This window comes from Canis aureus, chromosome 36 (assembly GCF_053574225.1).
Source record: "Canis aureus isolate CA01 chromosome 36, VMU_Caureus_v.1.0, whole genome shotgun sequence".
In the NCBI taxonomy this organism is placed as follows: domain Eukaryota; kingdom Metazoa; phylum Chordata; class Mammalia; order Carnivora; family Canidae; genus Canis; species Canis aureus.
In genome coordinates this window covers 4,650,151-4,666,843 of record NC_135646.1, presented here as the reverse complement: position 1 = coordinate 4,666,843, position 16,693 = coordinate 4,650,151, and the positions used below count along the sequence as shown (strand labels likewise).

The window sequence follows — 16,693 nt, the reverse complement described above, 5'->3', positions numbered from 1 at the left end:
CTACTGGGGCACCTGGGTGGCTCAGTTGGTTGAATGTCTGCTTTCGGCTGAGGTCATGACCCCAGGGTCCTGGGCTCGAGCCTTGCATCAGGCTCCCTGCTCAGAGCTTGCTTCACCCTCTCCCTTTGCCTGCCACTCTGCCTGCTTGTGCACATGCTCTCTCGCTCTCCTGCTCTCTCTCTCAAATACATAAATAAATAAAATCTAAAAAAAAAAATTCTGACTATTACTCTTGCTTAAGACAAAATGGGATGACTGATGCCTCTCGTCTGTGGTTGTGAGGTTCTGTGGGGACTCCAGAGTGAAGAGGATGCTGACGATGTGAGGCCATTCTTGTTCCTTCAATGCAACGTGATGGGAACAGGACTAACACTTCTGGGTCTTCTATGTTGCAGTGCAGTCAATCTGAGTCTGGCTTTTAAAATTTAAAAAAGTGTTAAAACAAATTTTTTTGGGGGTAGAGGTAGGAAGGATAGTCGGGGTCAGTCTTTTGTTCTTTGGTTGGAGGTAACTTAGGCCCAATAAGGTTAAACTCAAACCAGACGTGGTTATTGGCACTCCCCTAGTATCTCAGGTTGGGTTCCTTCATGTGTGTTCATGTGAAGTGACCATGATGATTCTGGATGTTCCCCCCAGGGGGTCCAAATAGGGGAGCAGAGGAATAGGACGAGGAGGAGAGCTGAGCAGGGGTGAGAGTCCAGGTGATGTTCCAACCTGTTGGGTGACCAGACTCTTAGCAGGCAGGCCTTGGCTCCTGCTGTCACTCCCGGGTACCCCCGGGCCTCCGAGTGGCTGTGGTGACCCAGGGGGATGTCCTCCGCAAGCACAGAGGCTGGGGGCAAAGGGTGTCACAGCAAACCTGATAGAGACCCAGGCAGACGTGGGCAGAAGCTGCTGCACCTCAGGAGAGGGCACTTGTCCACAGGAGCTTGTGGCTTGCCTTACTCCTTTTACTTGCCCAATTTCCCCTCTTCCGTGTGTTAACCTGGGCTCCAGCCCAGAAGAGAAGATCCCTTCTATTCGTGATTGACCAAATCATGAACCAAAGAAAATGACTGTTGTTGTTTTTAGAGGAGAGGAGGGACAGAAGGAGAGGGAGAGAGAGAATCTCCATGCTGGGTGTGAAGACCAACGTGGGGCTTGATCCCACAACCCTGAGATCATGACCTGAGCAGAAGTCAAGAGATGCCTGACCATCTCAGCCACCCAGGTGCCCCGAAAATGACTTTTAGCCACTAAGTTGTGGGGTATTTGTCATGCAGAAGTTAAAATCTGTGTCTTGGTTGAAGATTTTAGGTGGGATAGGATCAGCCTTATGTTGCTTTAATTGGGGGTTAGTTAAGTCTAATAGTTTAGGAAAATAGTGTTCCCCCAATGTGGAGTTTAGGGTCAAAACCTCAGTTAATAATAATATGTTGCTTCACTTTGCTAGAGGTGTGTTGTGTTGAGGTCTGGGTGGAGAGAAGACAAATTTCCAGTGAAACTCTTTGGAGTTGCCTCACGGGTCCCCCTGTGTTTGTGTTAGATGTTTTCCTATCTAAATCTTTGTGACATTTCACACATATTTGAAGCTGGAAAGGCTCATTAATGGTTAAATTTAGAGGCCATTACTTTATTGTATTGTCAGTAAGAAAAGGAACTCCACTAATAAGATTTAAAATGCCTTTTGGGGCACCTGGGTGGCTCAGTTGGTTGAGCTTCCAACTCTTGATTTCGGTTCAGGTCATGATCTCAGGGTTGTGAGGTGGAGCCCACCAACAGGCTCCTAGCTTGGTGGGGAGCTTGCTCGGGATTCTCTCCCTGTGCCCCTCCCCTTGCTCATGCTCTCTCCTTCAAATAAATAAATAAGTCTTTTTAAAATATGCCTTTTGTTTATTTGCAGTTGGTGAGATCTACCTGAGGAAGGTTGCATGCCAATGCCACATTAAACAAAGAAAAGGAAAGGAAAAAAGAATCCTAAATTCTTTATTAGAGTCTGACGTGACTGATTTCAAAAATTCTTGGCCAAAAAAAAAAAAAAAAAAAAAAAAAAAAAAATTCTTGGCCAAGACCTCAGTGGAGTTTGTGCTGTATTTAGTTTCTCAACCAGAAACCTTCCATGGAACTTGGAGATTTGGAGGAAGGCAAGTGAGGATCTCACCTGAAGCCTTCAGGGGGGCCCAAAGTTGCCAGGATATTCGGAGTTCAAAGTTGAGGAATTCGTTTTTCTTCCTTCACTTGTCTGAGATTGAAAATCAAAAGTGGGGTTTAGGGATTCAAAGAGATGATCACCCAAACAGAATTTATGTTCGATTTTGAATAAGCAAGTACATTTCAGGAAATTAATGAAACTTGTTGAGCTTTAGTGTTTGATGGACTCAAACTTCATGTGCTTTAAGATTTATTTGGAGTTGTTCTCCCATTGGAGGCATAGTTATGACTGTTTTACCTGGCTGCTAACTTAGATACCCTCTTTATATTTGGCTGATTAGACACGTCTTCCAAGGGGTAGGGTCACTGCAGATCTAGTGTTTGGACTCTTGTTAGGTCCCTGAGTCATGACTTACGGGCTGTCTCATATTGATGTGTTAAGCTCTGTCCTTCAATTTCCAGGTTACACTGTGGTTTTACAGATGTTTCAGACCAGTCTTCTTGTGTATTAGTCCAAGGGAGGGACCAAAGCAAGACACATGACTATGGAGCAGTGAAGTGGGGGTGGGAATGCAGAGTTCTGTTATTATTTTAGCTCCCCAAGGCAGCAGGGGGTACAGGTTCTATCCCAAGCAATAGGTAAATTCAATCATGATTGACACTTTCAAGAACCTATTGGTGTCTTTTTCCTTTAATCTTTCATGTCTTCTTCCCTTCTTCTCATATTCAGTGGAGTCTGGGGTTATTCTAACAGAGGTTTAGCATTAAGAATGGACATTTACAGTGGCGCCTGGGTGGCTCAATTGGTTAAGCCTCCGACTCTTGGTTTCAGCTCAGGTCATGATCTTAGAGTCATGACATGGAGCCTTGTGTCAGGTTCTGTCCTTAGTACAGAGTCTACTCTCCCTTTGCCCCTCCCTCCCCCTCTCTCTTTCTCATTCACATGCTCTTTCTCTCAAATAAATAAATCTTAAAAAATATAAAAGAATGGACACTTACATATGTCTTGTGGAAATTACACTTCATAGCCTTGAGCTTAGAGGACAAACATCTCCCTAAAAGATACGAGCTCTTATTAGGTTGAGCTCCATCATGTGTGAGGCGCTCAGGTGATACTTTTGCTTATCTTCGTATTCAGGTAGAGATCCTACAGGTCAGCAGAAGCCCTGAAACTGGCCTTTCCTAGACAGTAGGCTCTCATCCATATTTCCTAGAACTCATAGATTTTCCTCTGAAATCTACATTTATTGTTTGGTTGCAACAACTGTCTTTAGCAAACCATGTCACCTGGGATTTGTTATGGCTCTGGGTACAAAGTCACACCATATTAAAAGTGCCATATTTTTGTGTTAGCCACAGACTATATTGTAAGTAGGAGTCACACGTTTGGTCTGTGGGCATGCCTGGCCATTTATCTGAATACTTTCTCTGGAGAAAAGTCTTTATTGATGAATGAATGAATGAATGAGTGAATTTCACAGTATTCATGAAGAGCCTGCTATGCCCCAGGCACTGCTAGAAATGCGGCATAAGACTAGCTCAGGTGAGCAAGATGGGCATGATCTTCTTCTTCAGGGAGTTTAAAGTTGAGTGGGGGAGATACTTATACCACAGATAAAACCCCAGCATAGTGGGGGGTCATGATCATGATTCCCAGGAGGACTTTCTTAGGGCAGGGTGAACAGGGAAGCCTTCTCTGAAGGGGAAGGCATCGAACCTCCAGCCTGAAGGATAAGAAGGTACCCTTATTGAAAAAGGGAGGTCAACGGGTAGGGGAAGGGGGCAGATGACCTCAGAGAGGAGTGGTTCATACTTTGCAGTGAATGTTTTGAGGGTGATTTATTACTTCTTCCTGGTGTATCACCTCTCAGCCTTAGCTCTCATTGGGGATTTCCAGGCTCAGTGGACAGAGGGAAGGTATTTGTTTGGGAGCTGAGGATCCTTACTGAGCACACCTGCTCTTACCTTTATGGACAGGTTTAACTGAAGGGGGTCTCCCGGGAGTTCTTGGATACAGCTCAGGCCCCACCCCCTGCCTACTCCCACTCCTCACTTGAATGCTGTTTTTAGCTCCACTGGAGAAAGGAGCTCTGAGGCTAACAGGGCCATGCATGACATTGTTTTGCCAGGCCAAATGGGAGGGGGGTGGGCCTGGGCTATTTAGCTGCCCTAGAGCTTGGTGGGATGGGGTGTAGGCCTCTAAGTGTACAGAGGACGCCTGGGGAAACACAGCTCTTGAATCCCACCATTGGCTCTGGTCCCACTGAAATCACCCACTCCTCTTTCTTGAGTCCCAAGCATAAAGGCAGGGCAACCCGAATGACCACCAAAGAAAAGAGGCACAGTCCATGCGTGCAGGCGCACACGCACGCATGTACACTCAATCTAGAGAGGGTGGGGGCAGAGATCCTTTCTTCAGGCTCTCTAAGCTCATTTAAAGTCTTAAGAAAATTCCTCATAGGCTCAATTTATCTTTTAGAAGATCAATTTCTTTCAGAGGTGTTCTACATCAAGGTTATTTACATAGATTTTGCTGGAGGGAAGGGTATTGCTTATCCAACAGAAAGTAAATCCACTTTTCTTGTTTTTTCCTTTAAAAATTTTTTTTTTCTTTTTTCTTCTCTAGAGCATTGGAGACAACTCAGCATCCATCTTTTTGGAACCTGATGCTGAGCTCCAGTGCCTCATGTCCCTGATCACAGTGGCCTCTAACCCATGGCTCATCCAAATCCCTCAGGGCTCAGGGTAAGCACGTTTTCACTTGTTAGTCTATCCACTGGGGAGTCACAGGACATCTTATTGTAAGTAAAGTCAGATGATATTTAGGGAGAGTTTCACCAAGTGTAAATCAATGCCTTGAGGCTTTGGGAGTATTCCTTCTTGTCTTTTCTCTTGGAATATGCAGTTTAGACCCCATGGGTATGGTTTAGCAAGATCTCAAACTAGAAACTTATTGAAAGTAATCCCCAACACAACTCCAAACTTTCTTTTTTTTTTTTTTTAACTCCAAACTTTCTTGAGCATCTCTGTCAGCAAAAAAAGTAAAGTCTAGTTTTTTATCCTCAACCAATAAATGCGCATACCATCCAGTTTGTCCACTCCAATCTGGGATGGAATGAAGTGTTACAGCTCTAGGTCAGGTAATCTCTATTTTTCTCTGAAGTGTCATGGGATCCACTAAGCCATCACTGAACTCCACTGGTCTTGTTATGCATTTGCTCTGTGCCATGCACTGTGCTACGTGCTGGGGATGTAACACTGTTCAGGATACAGCCTCTGTATCCTTGGAGAACATCAGATCTGCCCTGGGACAGACAGGTAGAAAGAGACAGGTAGAAAAAGGATGAAATAGGATGAAGTAATAAGGATAAAAGGGAGATATTTATATATTATAGATTACAGGAATGAATAGATGGGAAAGGAAATCTTTCTCCAGTGAGTGGAGGATGCAATGGGTGATTTGTTCCCTAGGAGATATTTGGCAATATCTGGAGACATTTTTGATGATCAAAATTGGATGTTGGGGGTTAGTTACTACTGGCATCTAATGGGTAGAAGGATGCTGCTAACCGTCCTACAATGCATAGGACAGCCTGTTACGAGGAACACTTACGTGGCTCCAAATGTCAAGAGTGGCAGGGGTGGGAAGCAGTCCTCTAGGGTCTGAGCTGGGCCTTAAACATGGCTGGAGTCTACCAGACAGCAACTAGGGAAGGCTGGTTTTGCAGATGCTGGGGGGACCAGACTGAGAAGAGGTGAGGCTCTGGGTTTGAGGGGCTCAGCTCACAGTGTTGGTGTTCCTGAGTGGCTTCAGGGCTGGTTCCAGGTAGTCCCTGCTCCCACCATGGTGCAAGGTAGGGCTAACTAGGTAGGAGAATGATATTTCTTCCTTTAGATGGTGGCTCAAGAGGGAGAATTGAGGAATTTGATCTCTTGGCCCTGAAGAGGTGGGTCCAGCATGTCAGGAAAGATAACACTGGAGATAGCAAGAGTAAGAACATTACCCTCAATAAGTGACTTAACTTGGGGATCCCTGGGTGGCTCAGCGGTTTAGCGCCTGCCTTTGGCCCAGGGCGCGATCCTGGAGTCCTGGGATCGAGTCCCACGACGGGCTTCCGGCATGGAGCCTGCTTCTCCCTCTGCCTGTGTCTCTGCCTCTCTCTCTCTCTCTCTATCTCCATGTCTATCATAAATAAATAAATAAATAAATAAATAAATAAATAAATAAATAAATCTTAAAAAAAAAAAAAAAGTGACTTAACTTGAGCCTGTCCTTCGCAAGGCTAGTGAGGTGGCCAGACCATTTATTACATATGAGCACTTGAGCTAGAGACTTAGGTGCCAGGGTGTAAACCTGTTCCACCCCAAGATCTAGAATGGAAGCCTGGAGCTGTACCATTGACTCTCTGTTGTCTTTTTTTTTTTTTTTTTTTAAGATTGATTGATTTTAAAGAGATATAGCGAGAGAGAGAGAGAGAGAGAGAGCATGAGCAGGGGGAGGGGCAGAGGGAGAGAATTTCCTGCAGACTCCCCACTGAATGTGGAGCACAACACAGGACTCAGTCTCACAACCCTGAGATCATGACCTGAGCGGAAATCAAGAATCGGATGCTCAACCAACTGAGCCACCCAGGCACCCGAACTTTCTGATGTCTTCTGGACAGATGCCAGAAAGATATTCTTAAATTAAGTGAAACACCATTATCTGAATGACCCCCCAATAACCCTGTGAGGTTGTCCCCAGAAGGTAATAGTACATTTAAGTACAATAGTATGAAGGAAACTGAGACTCAGAGCAGTTTGGGTGCTGCTGATGGGGAGGGTGGAGAGGCCAGAGTCCTGGTTTGGCTGGTGGGCCAAGGCTGAGCTGTTTGCTGGAATTGTCCATTGTCCTCGTTCGACTCTGTCCTCTAGGAGAATGAGATCTTCCACAAAACCTCACCCTAAGGTAATTGTTTGGGTTTGCTTCCTGCCTCCATCCATATAGATCTACAGTTGCAAAAATAGCATGATTGCTGTCAAGTCCTTTTGCACGTGTGATGTACTTGTCCGTGTTCTGCATAGATCCCGTGAATCATTTTAACGAGCTCATCAAGGTGGAGTGCCATCATTTACCTATCAATCCCCCTCCTTTGGTCATTTTAGAGGCTTCCAGAGTTTCAGGATCACGAATATCATTGTAGTGAGCATCTTTGTGTAAATAGATCTTTTGCTTTCTTTCAAAGATCTCTTTAGGATACATTTCCAGCAGTGGGATTAATGTGTCAAAGGGTATGAATATCTTCAAGTTTTCTGATATATGTTGTCAAATTGCTTTCCAGGAGTGTAGCAATTTACATACCTGACATGGATAAATGAATGTAGCAGGCGGGCAAAATGGTGCCAGCATTGAATATTATTATTTTGTTTTTAAACTTTTGTTCTTTTGCTGGTTTAATACATATAAAAGGATCTTAATTTAAATAAATGGGATATGCCTAGCATGCACTTTGGCACATGGTGGTTGTTTCCCTGCCTGTTATGATCCCTATCCTGCTCCTTGGACAATAGCCTAGACCTTCTGTCTGTCCTGTACAACCTCCACCCCCCACGTGACCTTGGCTGTCATCACTCGCCTGTGAGTGCCTGGTCTTGGCTTGGCCCACATGCCCATAAATGTTAGGCATCCATGGTAATATTGAGCATCTAGGCCGATCCCTTGTGTGGCATAGGGGTTGAAAGACTGCTTCTATTCATCTCTTGGTTCCTCAGTTTATCGTGACCTTGGACAAATAATGTAATTCTCTAAGCTTGGGCTTAATTGAGGTAACGTATGTTAGGCATATAGCATAGCTGCCTGATACAGAGTAACGCTATGTTAATAATTATCAATTTTAATAAATCATGTCAGTCTTTGAGATAGGTGATGTTCGGTCCACATTTTACAGTTGAGGCATTGAGGCTCTGAGGAGTTAAAGTACTTTGTCCAATATAGACAATGTAACTTGGTGTGATCTCTGGCCCTTTCTCTCTGTAGCTCTGGTGACTGGGCCCTGGGGGTGGGAGGAGTATTCATGAAAGCCCTCTTGACCAGGACAGATGGCACTAACCTACCTATACATGGAAATGACTGCAAGCCACAGACGAACGGATCTCTAAACCCAAACTAAATGAATTCCACACTGCCCCTTGCCTGGATTCCAAAAATGCCAGCAGCTGCTGTAGTACCGCCTGATCTGAGGGGAAGTAGGGCCGAGGGAGAGTTAGGATGGAAAGGGATTAATCTGAACCAATTGTGGTTAAACTGTCTTACCTCTGAAAATTTTACAAACATGTGTGACCAACTGCAGGACAGTTCCGGGCCTTGGGAGGGGCCGGCTGTGTGAGGGTCCCCAAAGCTGAAGCCCCATTTGCTTTGTAGTAAGTGGGCCTTGAGCCTGGTCTCTGGACTAGCCATCAACCAGGCATGGCATGGGCTAGTTACTTTTTGATGGCTTGTCCCTTTTCTCTGAATTAAAACTTTGTCATTAGCATCGTTTCAGTTTGAGAGTTACTGCCAGGGTGGAATTACTCTAATTAAGAGGAAAAGAAAAATATGTTGCTAGTCATTAATTTTTCTTGATTAGAAGGTGACCCAGTTTGAGGTTAAACGAAGAGGACGGAGGTAGTAATTTAGCACCCTGGGGGTTCGTGGAGATTTTTGTGAGCGGGAGAAGCAGCAGCTGGAACCTGGATTGCCAGCTGATTTGAATTCATAGCCACTTGTAAATAGATGTGTAAGAGATCTTCAGGAATGGTGTGCTAATTTTTAGAAGGAACAAAAGCCAGGATGCTACCGATGCCACATCCGTGTCCCAATACATGTTCGAAGGCAGGCTTTTTCTCTTAAACGTAAAAATGTTATATTTTCATCTTTCCTTGATTTGAGGATCTGGGCCTCGACTGGTCTACCTCTGGAGAGCAAGAAACTTACCTTTAGCCTATGCCCACAGCATTGAACGTATGTTAACATAGCTCCGATGTGTCATCTCCTCCCTTAATACCCGACACAACATTTCGAGGCTTCTGTGATGAGAGCAAAGCATCACCTAGTGCAAAGAGCACAGACTTGGAGCCAGAAGACCCGAGTGCGCGTTCTGCTTCCGTATTTGCTAGCCCGGTGACTTGAGAGTTAATCTTTTTTGGTCTCTCTGAACGTGTTTCCAATATTACAGACCGAGTTTGAGGAATCACATGAGGTAATTAAATATATGGAGTTACAAAGGGGTATACAGTTGTTTTCATGGTGTCATCAAGTTCTCGGAGGACTTCTAAATGGGGGACTTTGGGCAGCATCTTTGGGAAGATGAGGCAAGCATCTGAGTTTCATTCTAAGGGAAAAGCTGCGGGAGTTACAAGATGTGAGGCATCTCCCGGCCAAGGGGAAGGCTGCCTGGGTCTCCAGGGCCCACGCGCCTTCCCCTTTCCTCTGCTAAGGCTCCCATGGCCCCGGAGACCATGCACATTTTGGAGAGATGTAACTTCATAATTTTTTAATGATCCATGGCCCGAGTTTAAAGAAGAAGTGGTGGCTTGTGAAATTTTTATTTATGACATGATTTTCAGAATTCAGTGTTCACAAATACTGGCACGATTGAATTTATGGAAGCGGAGGAGGCTATTTGACTAGGTTATCCACGCAGTTTACGATGTTGCCCGGTGGAGGTGTTAGAATCTGGCTGCAGTGTAGGGCACCCTGATGGCTCCTTGTGCTCAGCAGACACTTATCCCGAAATTGTGTTGTGACTTAAGCTGAAAGGCTAAATGCCTGGAGTTCAACTTGTAACTTAAATAGGTTTCAATTTGGCTGAAGCAAGTTTTGTTTTCCTGGGTCTATTCTTAAGTAGTAATTTGATTCTGGTTTAATTACCATTGTCTGCTCCTTGTTTTTGCCTCCTTAGCATTCTTTAACCCATTAACATTTGAAATTTGAAGTGGCTATCTCAAGTGGAGAAAGAACAATCTTTTTTCTTAAGGACAATTTCTTATGTGGGAAAGTTTATAATTCACAGTTATTTGCAGTTGGTGTCAACTGGTGGAGCAGGCGCCAGGGGTTGGAACAGAAGCTGTGAGGGTAAGTGTGTGGGGGGGCCCGCAATGGCCACCTGAGACCTCTGCCTGCTAGTGTAAATGCAGGCTCGACTAGCTCAGTGGACTGAAATCTTGATCCAGAGTGCACATAAAAATCTCCCTGGCACATTTTTCAAACTTGAGCTGCCCTTTGCAAACAAGGTGTTGCATTTATTTATTTATTTATTTATTTATTTATTTATTTATTTATTTATTAAAGGGAAAGCCTGAGTATCTACAAGGCATAGAAATGATGGTTCATTTTAGAGAAATTCTGTGTGGCAAAAAGAAAATGACAATGTCATCAATTCAACTGGATTTTTCAAGCTTTTCAGAAATATGTAGAGAAACCCAGTGATTGAAACAACCAGTAGTTCCTAGAATGGGAACCCAAGTTCTTGAAAATGGAGAGCATTCAAAAGCGAGAACCTAGAAAAAAAGTTTGTTATACTGATTATAAATTTCTCAGAATGTGAGCCACAGGGTGGCAAAATGTTGGGAGAAAAGCAACTCTTAAGTGGAAGGTAACAGGCAGTTCCAGTTGTCCTCTGAGAGGACACTTCCTCTGCGTCCTGAGACGCAGAGGATGGTGACACACACTGGAGCCCAGGCCCACGTAGTGGCTTCCCCGATGGACGTCTGTGCTCTGGCAGACTTTATGATTTGGTGCCGAGCTCAGGTCTGGGTTGGAATCTTGACTATACCACTGACTGATCCTACAACCTTGGACAATTCACTTACTCTCTAAATCTGTAAAATGGGGATAAGATCATGCATGGTTCTCAAGCGGTTATGAGGATTAAATGAGGTAATGTGTGGTTAGGGCCTCAGGCTTGATTCCCTCCTTGCTTCAGCCTCTTGGGGCACAACCAGCCAAACTGTCATTTAGAAAGAGAAGATGGTCATTCATGCTCAAGACAGGTAGGAGGAATCAGCCTGCCTTGGAGACTCTCATCCTCAACTTGGCGATGCTTGTCCTGAAAGGCCTTTTGTTTTCCCTTTGGCAGAGCCTGGCATCTTGTGACTCCAAGGAGAGCCTTGGGCTTGGGCTTCAGGTAGCACTCTTGGCCTTAGGTTCATCCTCCGTGTCCAGCAGACAAATGTTCATGTTTCCCTAGGGCCTGGGAGACAAATGGGGAAAGGTGAAACATGCTGAGGCCAGGAGTACACAGGATGTCTCGAGCTCCTGGGCAGCTCTCTCTGGTAAGGATACCATGTGGCTTAATCCAGGTGCTACTTCTGCACCAGAGCCAGAGTGAGAACACTCCTGCAAGCCTCACGAGGTTTTCCTTTTGCCTCCCCACTTCTGACTGAGGGATTAGGAACCACCTTGAAAGGCTCCCTAAGTTCTCCGTGTGTGATCTAGGAGGTGTGATCACTGTCCTAGACTCCTGGTGCTTGAGCATCAATCCCCTTGCAAGGGGGTGGTGGAGGCTACATCTTGCTTTGTAGCGAGTGACATGACACTCCAGTGAGGAGCTAATGTGTAAGTAGCAAAGAAGTAAAAGAGAGTCAAAATTTAATTTCAAATTAGTGATAGCGTAATTTTAAATTATTATTTTAAAGGGAAGAAGTAGGTGACTATATACATCTGACTTGAGTTCTGGTCTGATTTTTCCTTCTATGCTCTTTGTTCTTTTATCAGTTAGTTGAGGCAAACAACTTTTGGGGGCTTTTCAACTTTCTTCTGATTTCACCTCCCCGGGTATTTATTTTTTTCTTTCTAAAAGCAAGCGATGGCCCCAGGTGGGGTATGATCAGATTGTGGGTGTTTGGGGTTCTATATATGCCTTTCCTTGCCCATAAATTGGGTGAAGATAGGAGTTCAAACCCAGGTTCTGGTCTTGTAAAGACCAAGAAGGGCTCACTGAAGTTAAGTGCAAGAGCAGTATCACCATTGATCTTCCCTCTCTGCCTTTAGTCTTGTAGGTCCCGGTTTCCAAGATGCACTCTGGGGCACCTGGGAACCCAGCTGTCTCCGTCCATTCCACAAAAGGGAGAGGGCAGATAACAGGTTAGCACAACAAGAGCTGATTGTGAACGATCGGTCATGGCACTTCACCTACCATATGCCAACTCCTGTGTGCCCAGCAGGGTCTTCTTGAGGCCTGGGTGGTGGGGAGCATGGGATGCACGGTGCTTGAAGCCTTTATGTTCGAAAGCTTAGTTTTGTCCTTTGAAAGTGGGAAATGGTTTCCTAGGAAATCACATTTTTGTCAGGATCAGACTGGAGAGCCTATACAACCTTAACAGAACTTTAGAATTTCAGAGGTGAACGGATCTGTCTAATTTTATTTTTCAAAGGAGGAATGGGAGGCCCAGGGAGATTCAGTGTCTTCCTGCGTGTCCCATGGCACCTACCTTATGCTAGATCTGGCTTTGAGGGAGTGCAGATGTAGTGAGGATTCAAAGTTTGAGCTGTAAAGAAATAGAAGTGGGCAGACCCAGAACAAAACCCTTTGTTCCTTTTATAAAAGGGGGATTGCTATTGTTTCATGTACACATCATCTTGTAGGTAGGAAAAAGTCTCTAAAAACAAAATTCGATCATATGTTGCTGAATATTCGCTACCTTCTTAGTGGAGAAGATCAGTGTAGTCAGAAAAAGTTCTGGGGCTGGAGGGAGGGTGGGAAGGGGTCAGAAGACCTAGGTTGAGACCCAGATGTGCCATGAGGCATTCACTCTCTCTTCTTAGTTGCTAAATTCTTCCTCATTTGCACTATGAAGGGTTGGGCTGGATAATCTCTAAATGATATTATGACATTAAAGTTCTGGAAGTTTATGACAGTACAAGCAGTATTACGACGTAGTTTCTGCTGTTGTGTGACAGACATAAAAAATAAAAGTGATTTAAACAAGGTAGGGCTGTATGTATCTCTCATGTAAACGGTCAGCTGATATGGTGGCTCTGCTCTCTGACATCGTCAGGGGCCCAGGCTCCTTCTATGTTGTTACTCTGCCAGTGTTCCTTGATCTTCACCATCCAAGATAACTGGCTGCCATGCTCATGTTCTTAGCAGTAGGATGGAGGAAGAAGGAAGAGGAGGGGGGAAGCCTGTTCCCTCTATGAACATGGCTTAAAAGTTGCACTTATCATTTTTGCTCAGAACCTGTTGGCCAGAACTTAGTGAAATGGTCATACCTAGATGTAAGGGAGGCTAAGAAATGTAATATTTGTTCTGGCTGGCCGTCCGCCTAACCACAAGTTCTAATTTTACAGGAGAAGAAGAAATAGATATTGGGGATAACCATGAATCTTTCTCATGTGAGTCATACTTGAGATGATATAGAACACAAGGTCATCTGTTGCCTTCATCACTGCTCAGTGAGGCATGGGAAGGATTGGGTGGGGGGCAATGTCTCCAACCCTCCTGACAAAAAGGAATACTGGTGGGGCTCAGAGGACATGCTGATGAAACTCTATTATTCCAATAAGTGGGTAATGGTTGAAAACTCCTTTTGGGGAATCTGCCCAGTTCCTGATGTTCCCTTTTCTCTGAGCTTTAATTCACTTTAATTCCAACATGGTGAGTGATAGCAGCCATGTTTGTAGTAACTATCCTTCTACCCATGAGTGGCCATAGACTGAAATGGGTGTGAACACAACCTGTGCTATCACATCCTCCCTTGAGGGTGTTCAGAACCATGACCAAATGAGTCATGTTCATTAAGGACCATTTGCTTATGCTTGAGTATAATAAACTCAAAAGTGGTGGGTTGCCATTTTCTGTCATGAGTTTGGGGATTCAGAAAAATCTGGTTCTTGGACAGAGAAGTGTTTAGACAGAGTAGCCACCCCAAAAGTGGGGTGTCTGAGAGAGGAACTGGCCTGCTGATTCCTGATGGCCCTGCAGACAACTTTTCAGTTTTGCCTAAGGCTGAGATGCATTCTCTCCTATTAACATTTATTTAAACCCTCTTAAAAATACACCATGGATATATAGAGCCTTTAAAAAAAAAAAGAACTCCTAATCTGCCCAGTTGAGTTTTTCTTTTCTTTTTTTCCCTAACAAATCTTAAAATCTCATGTACCATCTTAACAGCTAGTGGCTTGCAAATTTCAATTTTTCGCTTGTCACTAAGAGTGACAATTCAGAGGAGACTATATAAATTGATTCACCTAGCCAAACTTATCCAAAGTGGGGAAGCTAAATAGGTCAGTCCATGGCAACCCAAACCACAGTGTCTTTCCCCAAATAAAACAGTAAGAAATCCACATAGGAAGGGATGAAATGCAATGCAGTGGTTCAGAAGTGAGATTGAAAACAGCTCATCTTTATTTTTAAATATCTTCCTTTAACTTCAATGGACATGTGGATTTGAAAAAGATCCTAGGTTGGTATTAGAGGATAGAACTCACTATACATTTATAACTGAACTTCAAAGCAAAAAATAGATAGGCAAGTCATCAACTTCTTAAATAAAATTTAAGAGTGGAGATCTGTTGAGAAATAGGGGCCATGCTGTGAAATTTACCATATGAAGTACAAAATCGACTAAAAGAAATATATTAGAATAAGGTTTCAATTAACTGGAAACTAATCAGAACTTTCAATAATTATTATTCTTAAATCTACTTAAGTCAGGATATAATAAAATAAATCAAATAAAAGAAACTTTGGGCGTATCCTAGTTTTAGGTTTAAATTTGTTTTTGTTTAAATTTTTTTTTTAACTTATAGTACTTATCTAGAGCCATGGAATTGGGCAAATAATTGAGTTTTAGAGCTAGCAAGACCTTAACGGCTGTCAAGTGCTCCAGTTTTCACCCTTAGTTTCATATCGTAATCACTCAGGAAGCTTTGAAAAAAGTCCTGATGCCCAGGCTGTCCTCCATACTCATTATATCAAAATCTTGGAGGGTGGGACCTGATTTTCCAGATGAGTCCATCTGGAATTGAGAAATGATTCCATCTGGAATCTGGAAAACCAGGGCTCTTCTACAGCTGTCCCAAGTAGTAAAGTGACTGACCCAGATTGCCAGCTGTTCTAGAACCAGGTGGGCCTCTGCCCTGTTATGCCACTCAGCCTACTGGTTACACAGGGCCAACACACACCACCCCCATGCTGATCACCGAGCCAGCGCTCCTCTGACTCTGGTATGCCTTACAGTCACCAGGAGAGTTTAGGGAATGCAGCTTTTGATGACTAGGTCTAGGGTGGGGCTGAGAGTTTGCATTTCTGACACGTACCCTGGTGATGCTGCTGAAGTTGCTTTGGGTACCACACTTTGAGAACCACTCTGGAGGCTGTTGTAGAACTTTCCCTTCCCACAAGTGCCCCTGCCTTATGCCCAGGCGGTAGATTTGATCTCTCCTCCTCCTCCTTCAAGGACACAATTCCTGTCTTCTTAGAATGTCCTTCTTTTTCCAAAAGTGTGTGTAGCTACTCTGTTCCCTTGGGACCTGAGAGCCATCCACGGATGAAGTATCCTTTCATGCTGAGGGATTCCGCAGCCGTTGTGCTTTCTTGAACTGCGACGTTTAACTGCATCATTCCAGAGCAGGGCTTTTTTCTTTTTTTTTTTTTTTTCTTTCTTTTTTTTTTTTTTTTTTCTAGCTTTTCCTCGAGAGGGTGAAAGATGTGCTTCATTATATGGGCGTCACCAAAGAGGTTAAAGTTCATTGACAAGGACCCACTGGTTAGGCTGGATGAGTGTCTGAGTTCCGCTTATCAGCCTGCACATGTGGCCAGAGATGGAAGAAGTGCCAGGGCAGTGGAATGAAACCCGGGCACTGACAGAAATCCAGCCCTAATCCCTTCCCATAAAACAAAGTGGAAGATAAGTGAAAACGGTTGAAGCCTGGAAGCAGATGGCTGAGTTCCTCCACACTGGGCTATAAAGGGGGACCTTTGTGACAGAGTATTTATGGGTTTGGGGAAACCTGACAAGGTGTTGCTGTAAATGCCAAGAAATACACAGAACAGTGATTTTGTTATTTGAACACATCTCATGATGACTGCAGTTTAGCGAGGATGAGGAAAGATAGCTGCTGTGCGTGTTTGCATGTGTGCATGTGTATGTGTGCACACGCGCACACGTGCTCATAATGCTATGAGCAAGACTAACTTGGTTGGTGGGTGAGTGGGTGGCGGGGACAGGGCTGCCAAGGGAGATCCCTGTAGATGCTTAGGAAGGGACGAGTGGACCATCGGGTCACGGAGGAGCTCTGTGGGGTTTGAGGATGGGGCTGGGGAGTGTGACTCACAGTTCAGCAGTCTCCTTAAAGAGGTGCCCCAAACAAAACTGCATCTAAGAAGCCACTGATGAAAGCAGGTATATCTTTGGCCATCTCTGTTCTAGGCCATTCCACTAATCCATTAAGTCACAGTCTTCTGAGTAGGCATGTTAGCATCAGTACTTAGAGCAGCGCTGCCTTCTTTGCATAGGTATCAAAGCGTGATTATTATCTTTACTGGTCAGCTGGTTCTTCCCAATCTTTTAAGTTTCTGTGCTTACTCCTGGCCTGCTCCAC

General features: G+C 44.3%; 1 long non-coding RNA gene across 2 annotated transcripts in view; it reads left to right on the top strand.

Annotated features, from left to right (window-relative positions):
- The window catches only part of LOC144305858 (uncharacterized), a 37,832-nt gene that overhangs the window by 9,290 nt on the left and 11,849 nt on the right, over nucleotides 1-16,693 (top strand). For both annotated transcript variants that reach the window (XR_013372880.1, XR_013372881.1), the window contains exon 3: nucleotides 4,757-4,875. This is a non-coding gene — a long non-coding RNA (uncharacterized LOC144305858). The remainder of the gene's footprint in view (nucleotides 1-4,756; nucleotides 4,876-16,693) is intronic.